This window comes from Orycteropus afer, unplaced genomic scaffold (genome assembly GCF_000298275.1).
Source record: "Orycteropus afer afer isolate SDZICR_OR568_19922 unplaced genomic scaffold, OryAfe1.0 scaffold00115, whole genome shotgun sequence".
Lineage (NCBI taxonomy): Eukaryota > Metazoa > Chordata > Mammalia > Tubulidentata > Orycteropodidae > Orycteropus > Orycteropus afer.
The window spans coordinates 2,475,990-2,481,772 of record NW_006921702.1 but is presented as its reverse complement, the minus strand read 5'-3'; positions in this window follow the sequence as shown (position 1 = coordinate 2,481,772).

Genomic DNA, 5,783 nt, shown 5'->3' with positions numbered 1-5,783 from the left:
TAAAAGAACTAACAGATCTGTCCTTGAGGAAGTGCAGCCAGAATGCTCCTTGGGAGCAAGAATGTGGCCAGACTTCATCTCACCTATTTTGGTCCTGTTGTCAGAAGGGACCATTCCCTGGACAAGGATGTCATGCTTGGTAGGGTGGAGGGTCAACGAAAGAGGGGGAGACCTTCAACGAGATGGATTGACATGGTGGCTGCAATGATAGGCTCAAGTAAAGCAGAGATTGTGGGGCTGGTGCGGGATCAGGCAGTGTTTCATTCTGCTGTGCATGGGGTCGCTATGAGTCGGAAACGACTTGACAGCACTTAACAGCAACAACAACATATTACCCATAAGGAACCCCAGTAGCACAAAAGGTAAAGTGCTTGGCTGCTAACTGAAAGATTGTTAGGTTGAATGAACCCACTCTTCCTATGAGAGAAAGACCTGGTGATCTGCTTTTGTAAAGACTATAGGCAAGAAAAGCTTTTAGGGCAATTCCACTCTGTGACCCATGGATCACAATAAGTCAATACTGTCTTGATGACACAAAAGGATAGCATACTACAATGCCAATATATAATCTTGGAAAACACATTTATTTTCTTTGCAGATCAATTTCTTCATCTGTATACCAGAGAATTTTTGGTGTACAAAGAAATTACAATCAAGATGCATTGATTATTAAAGGTGATTGAAATGCAGAAGTTGGAAACAAAGATGTATCAGAAATTGGAAAATATGGTATTGGTATTAGAAACAATGTGGGAAATGCATGATGAATTTTGCAAGACCAATGACTTATTCATTGGAAAAAACCTACCTTCAATAACACAAACAGAGACTATATACACAGACCTTGCCAGATGGAATATACAGGAACAAAAATTAATAAATCTGTCATAGATTGAATTGTGTCCCCAAGAATCTGTTCCAACTTGGCTGGGCCATGATTCTCAGTGGTTTAAAGTTATGTAACAAAGTAATTTGTGTGTTATGTAATGAAGTAATCATCCTCCATTATGTGATCTGATGTGATCCGTCAATCAGTTGTAATGGGATTAGGATGAGTTGCTACACCCTTAATCAGTCTCTGATCACAAGTAAGTGGAGTTTCCCTGGGTGTGGCCTGCATTACCTTTTATCTTATAAGAGATAAAAAGTAGAGAAGTAAAGGGCATTGAGAGAGGTACCTTAGTACCAACAAGAAAAAAAAAAAAAAAGCCAGGAGAAGAGCAGGTCCTCTGGATCCAAGATCCCTGTACTGAGAACTTACTAGACCCAGTGGATGATTGATGGTAGTACAAATGGAAATTTCCAAGAAATTCCAGGGAGAAAGATGATGAAAATATCCTCCAGAGCAGACAGAGATAGAAAACTTTCTCCTGTCCTGTAACTCGCATCCTGTATTTGGACTTGTAGCATCCTTAACTGTTAGAGAATAAATTTGTTTGTTAAGGCTGTCCATTCATGGAATTTCTGTCATAGCAGCAGTAGGTAACTAAGACAACATCTGTGGACAAAGACAATGGAAAAGCTCAATATTATCAGTCAGAACATGGCCAGAGGCTGACTGTGGAACACACCATCAATTGCTCATATGAAACTTCAAGTTGAAGCAGAGAAAAAAGAAAAACAAGACCTTGAGAACTGAGGTATAAACTTGAGTATATCCCACCTGAATTTAGAGACCATCTCAAGAATATATTGGAAGCATTTAATACTAAGGATCCAAGACTAGACAAGTTATGGGATAATGTCAAGCACGTCGTACATGAAGAAAGCAAAAGGCTATTAAAAAGACAAGAAGGAAAAGACCAAAACAGATTTCAGAAGAGACTCTGAAACTTGCTCTTGAATTTAGAGTAGCTAATGGAAATGGAATAAATGATGAAGTAAAAGAAATAACAGACGATTTCAAAAGGTGACTCAAGAGGATAAAGTATTATAATGAAGTGTGCAAGAACCTAGAGTTAAAAGCCAATGGGGGGGATGGCATTTCTTTTGTAGTCCCTACACTAGTTCCCTCTAGCAACTTAGTGCCTGAAAAACTAGGTGCAGCAGTTTGAAATGGGGATTCTGGTGCTCTGAACAGCTCATTAAGTTAGAGTACACCAAACTCAGGGGAGTAGGATTAGAAAGGAGAAAGGGTCAGTGCAATTACCTGGACAGGGAAAAAAAAAATAAAAACAGGTGAACCTGTCCTGTGGAGTGCCAACCAGCAGGTGAGAAAGGACTTCAGAGACCTCATTGGGGGAGTGCCGACTGGCAGGTGAGAAAGGCCATGGGAGACCTCCCTGGGTCAGTGGAGAGAATGCACCACACCATAGAACTTGTGGCCACTCAACCAATCTACCTACAGCACTTGCTTTTATTGGTAAACTTGGGGCCACTGGGTGGGAACAGAGATTTCTCTGGCTCTGGTACCACTGAAGCCCAACCAAGAAAACATTAACACCACAATTGAGTGGGTCCTGGGAGGAATTCCCCTCACAGATCGCAGATTGGGGCAGTTGTCATAGGTCAGCTTTTTGGCACAGAGGGCCCTGAAGAGCAGTGTTTTTGCATGCTTCTGAACCTGGCAGAATGTGGCAGCACCCTAACAATTGGAGTCTTTGCTGAACTTGAGCTGTGGGATTGTGAATTACAGTGTAACATCATCATTAGCAGCCTGTTCAAAGTCCTAGAAACTGTTCCTTGCACCTTGGAGCCTTTCTTCATTCTCTCTTCTCCTCCCACTTCCTTCACCTCTTCTCTGTCTCATCTTATAAAAAAAATCACATACAGCCACCTAATACCTGCAGACTTGAATCCTAAACTCCCTTTACAACAGAGACCTGCATCCACATTCCACATGTGATTCCATCATCACAAAGAAAACTACAGAGCAACCAATCACACCTGAATTAATAGTCCAAAAAATAAAATACTCCAGCTCCACTTTTTCAAAATATTAAATCATAAAACCAAGACAAAACATATCAATACATAACTAACATTTAAAGACAACCTCAAAATGTCTAAGAAACAACAGGCAACCTCAAAAAAAAAAAAAAAATGATAAGACATTAGAAGTAAAATCCCAAACAAAAGTCTCATTAAACATGGAGGAAGAGGAGGCAATAGAATTATCCAAGAAGGAATTTAGAAGGTATGTTTATAGAGTTTTACAAGAGCCTAGGGAAACCCCAAACAGAAGCTAGGAGAACACAGACAGTTCCTGGGAAGAACTTAGGAAAACCATTAAAGAACTAATTAACAAGATTAATGCACAATCAGAATTCACAAAAACAGCAGTGAGAAATCCAGTAGATGGGTAGTAAAACTGCAGAATTACACAATACAGTGGTAGCACAAAAAAAAGTAGGATAGAACTGGCTGAAGAATGCATATTCCAACTAGAAGACAAATCCCTGGACACCAGCCTTTATGAAGAAAAATCAGAACAAAGATTTAAGAGAAATGAAGAGAACCTAAGAGTTATATGGGATGGCATGAAAAATACAACAAAAGCCTCACTGGAATTCCAGAACAAGAAGCAGCAAAATAAATAAATAAATAAATAAATAATAAAAGAGAGAGAGAGAAAAAAAAAAATTGTGGAAGACCTACTAACAGAAAACTTATCATGAAGGAAGAAAAGATATTTGCCCAAGAAGCTCAAAGAACCCCATACAAGATAGATCCCAAGGGAAAAACACTGAGACATATTATAATCAAACTCTCCAAAACCAAAGACAAAGAAAGAATTTTGTGAGCTACCCAGGACAAAAGAAATATTACTTATAATAATCAGTTAGGCTGAGTTCCGATTACTCAGCAGAAACCATGCAGGCAAGAAGACAATGGGGTGGCATATAGAAAACACTGAAGGAAAAGAATTTCCACCCAAGGATCCTATACCCAGCCAAATTATCCATCAGATATGAGGATGAAATCAAGGCATTCTCAGACAAACAGAAATTAAGGGATTTTGTGAAAACCAGACTAACCCTACAAGAAATGTTTAAGGAAGTCCTTCCGATAGAGAACTCACAACAGAGAACAGCCAAATCAGGAAACATGACATCAGCACTAAAACCAAATCAGAAATAGAAACTCAATACAAGACCATAAGACACTGTACATTAAAAATCAAGGAAGCCAGTCTGCACATGACTACAGCAACTAACTGAATAGAGGGAATAAAAATTCTAGGTACAAACTTTCAAAGGGGGAGGAAAAAATGACAATGTTTTCATAGAACACGCTGTTCTAAAAATGTAAAGACAAGAATTCACTCCAAGGTAACAACAGAGAAAATTAACAATCCTTCTAAGCAAATCCAGAAAGAAGGAAACATATGGGTACAATAAGCACAAAACTAACAATAAAGAAGAAAAGAAAGGAAGCACTTGACAACAAATTGAACTCATCACAGAAAAGTATATGGACCAAGGAAATCTCCAACAACACAACAAAAAACACAATAGAATGACAACAGTCAATTCATACCTAATACTAATTAAACTAATGTGAATGAACTAAATGCACCAATCAAGAAAAAGAGAGTGGGAGACTGGATAAGCAAAGAAGACCCATTGATATGCTGCCCACAAGAGACCCACCTTAGACACAAAGATAATAACAAATTAAAAATTAAGGGAAAAAGTATATCAGGAGAATGGTAACCAAAAAAGAAGAAGAGTGGCAAAATTAACTTCTGATAAAATAGACTTTAAGGTGAAAAATAACATAAGAGACAAAGAAGGACACTGTATGATGCTGAAAGTGTGCAATGACAAAGAAGACATTATGATAATAAATATTCATGCAACCAATGAAAGTGCTCCAAAATATGTGAAGCAAATATCAATTGAATTAAAAGGGACAATAGACAACTCTGCAATAATACTAGGAGACTTTAACACACTGCTTTCAAGGAGGGACAGATCATCTAGAAAAAAACCTCAACAAAGATACATAAGAACTCAACAACACAATCAACCAACTTGACCTCATAGGCATATATAGAGCATTCCATCCAACAAAAGCACAATTCACATTCTTCTCCCGTGCACATAGATCATTCCTCAGAATAGATCATATGTTAGGACATAAAATAAGCCTCAATAAATTTAAAAAAAAAAAAAAAACATTGAAATACTACAAAACATCTTTTCAGACCACAAAGCTATAAAATTAGAGATGAATAATAGGAACAGCAAGGAAAAAACATCAATTGTGAAAGTTGAACAGTTCACTGCTCAAAAACTACTGGGTAATAGAAGAAATAAAAAGTGAAATAAAAAAAATATATATTCCTAGAAACAAATGAGCATGAAGATACATCATACCAAAACCTATGGGACACAATAAAAGCAGTACTCAGAAGTCAGTTTGTAGCAATAAATCCATACATCAAAATGAAGGAAAGGAACAAAATTAACACTATAACTCAACAACTTGAACAACTAGAAAAAGAACAACAAAAGAATCCTACAGTATCTAGAAGCAAGGAAAGATCAGAGCAGAAATAAATGAAACAGAAAGCAATACAAAAAAACAATAGAGAAAATCAACAAAACAGAAAGATGATTCTTTGAAAAGATTAACAAAATCAACAAACCATTGACAAATCTAACAAAAGAAAAGAAAGAGAAGATGCAAATTACAAGAATAGTAAACGAAAAGGATGTCATCACAACAGAACCAACTAAAATAAAAAGATACTGACAGAATATTATGAAAAACTGTACTCCAATATGTTTGAGAACCTAGAAGAGATGAACAAGTTTCTAGAATCACAAGATCTACCT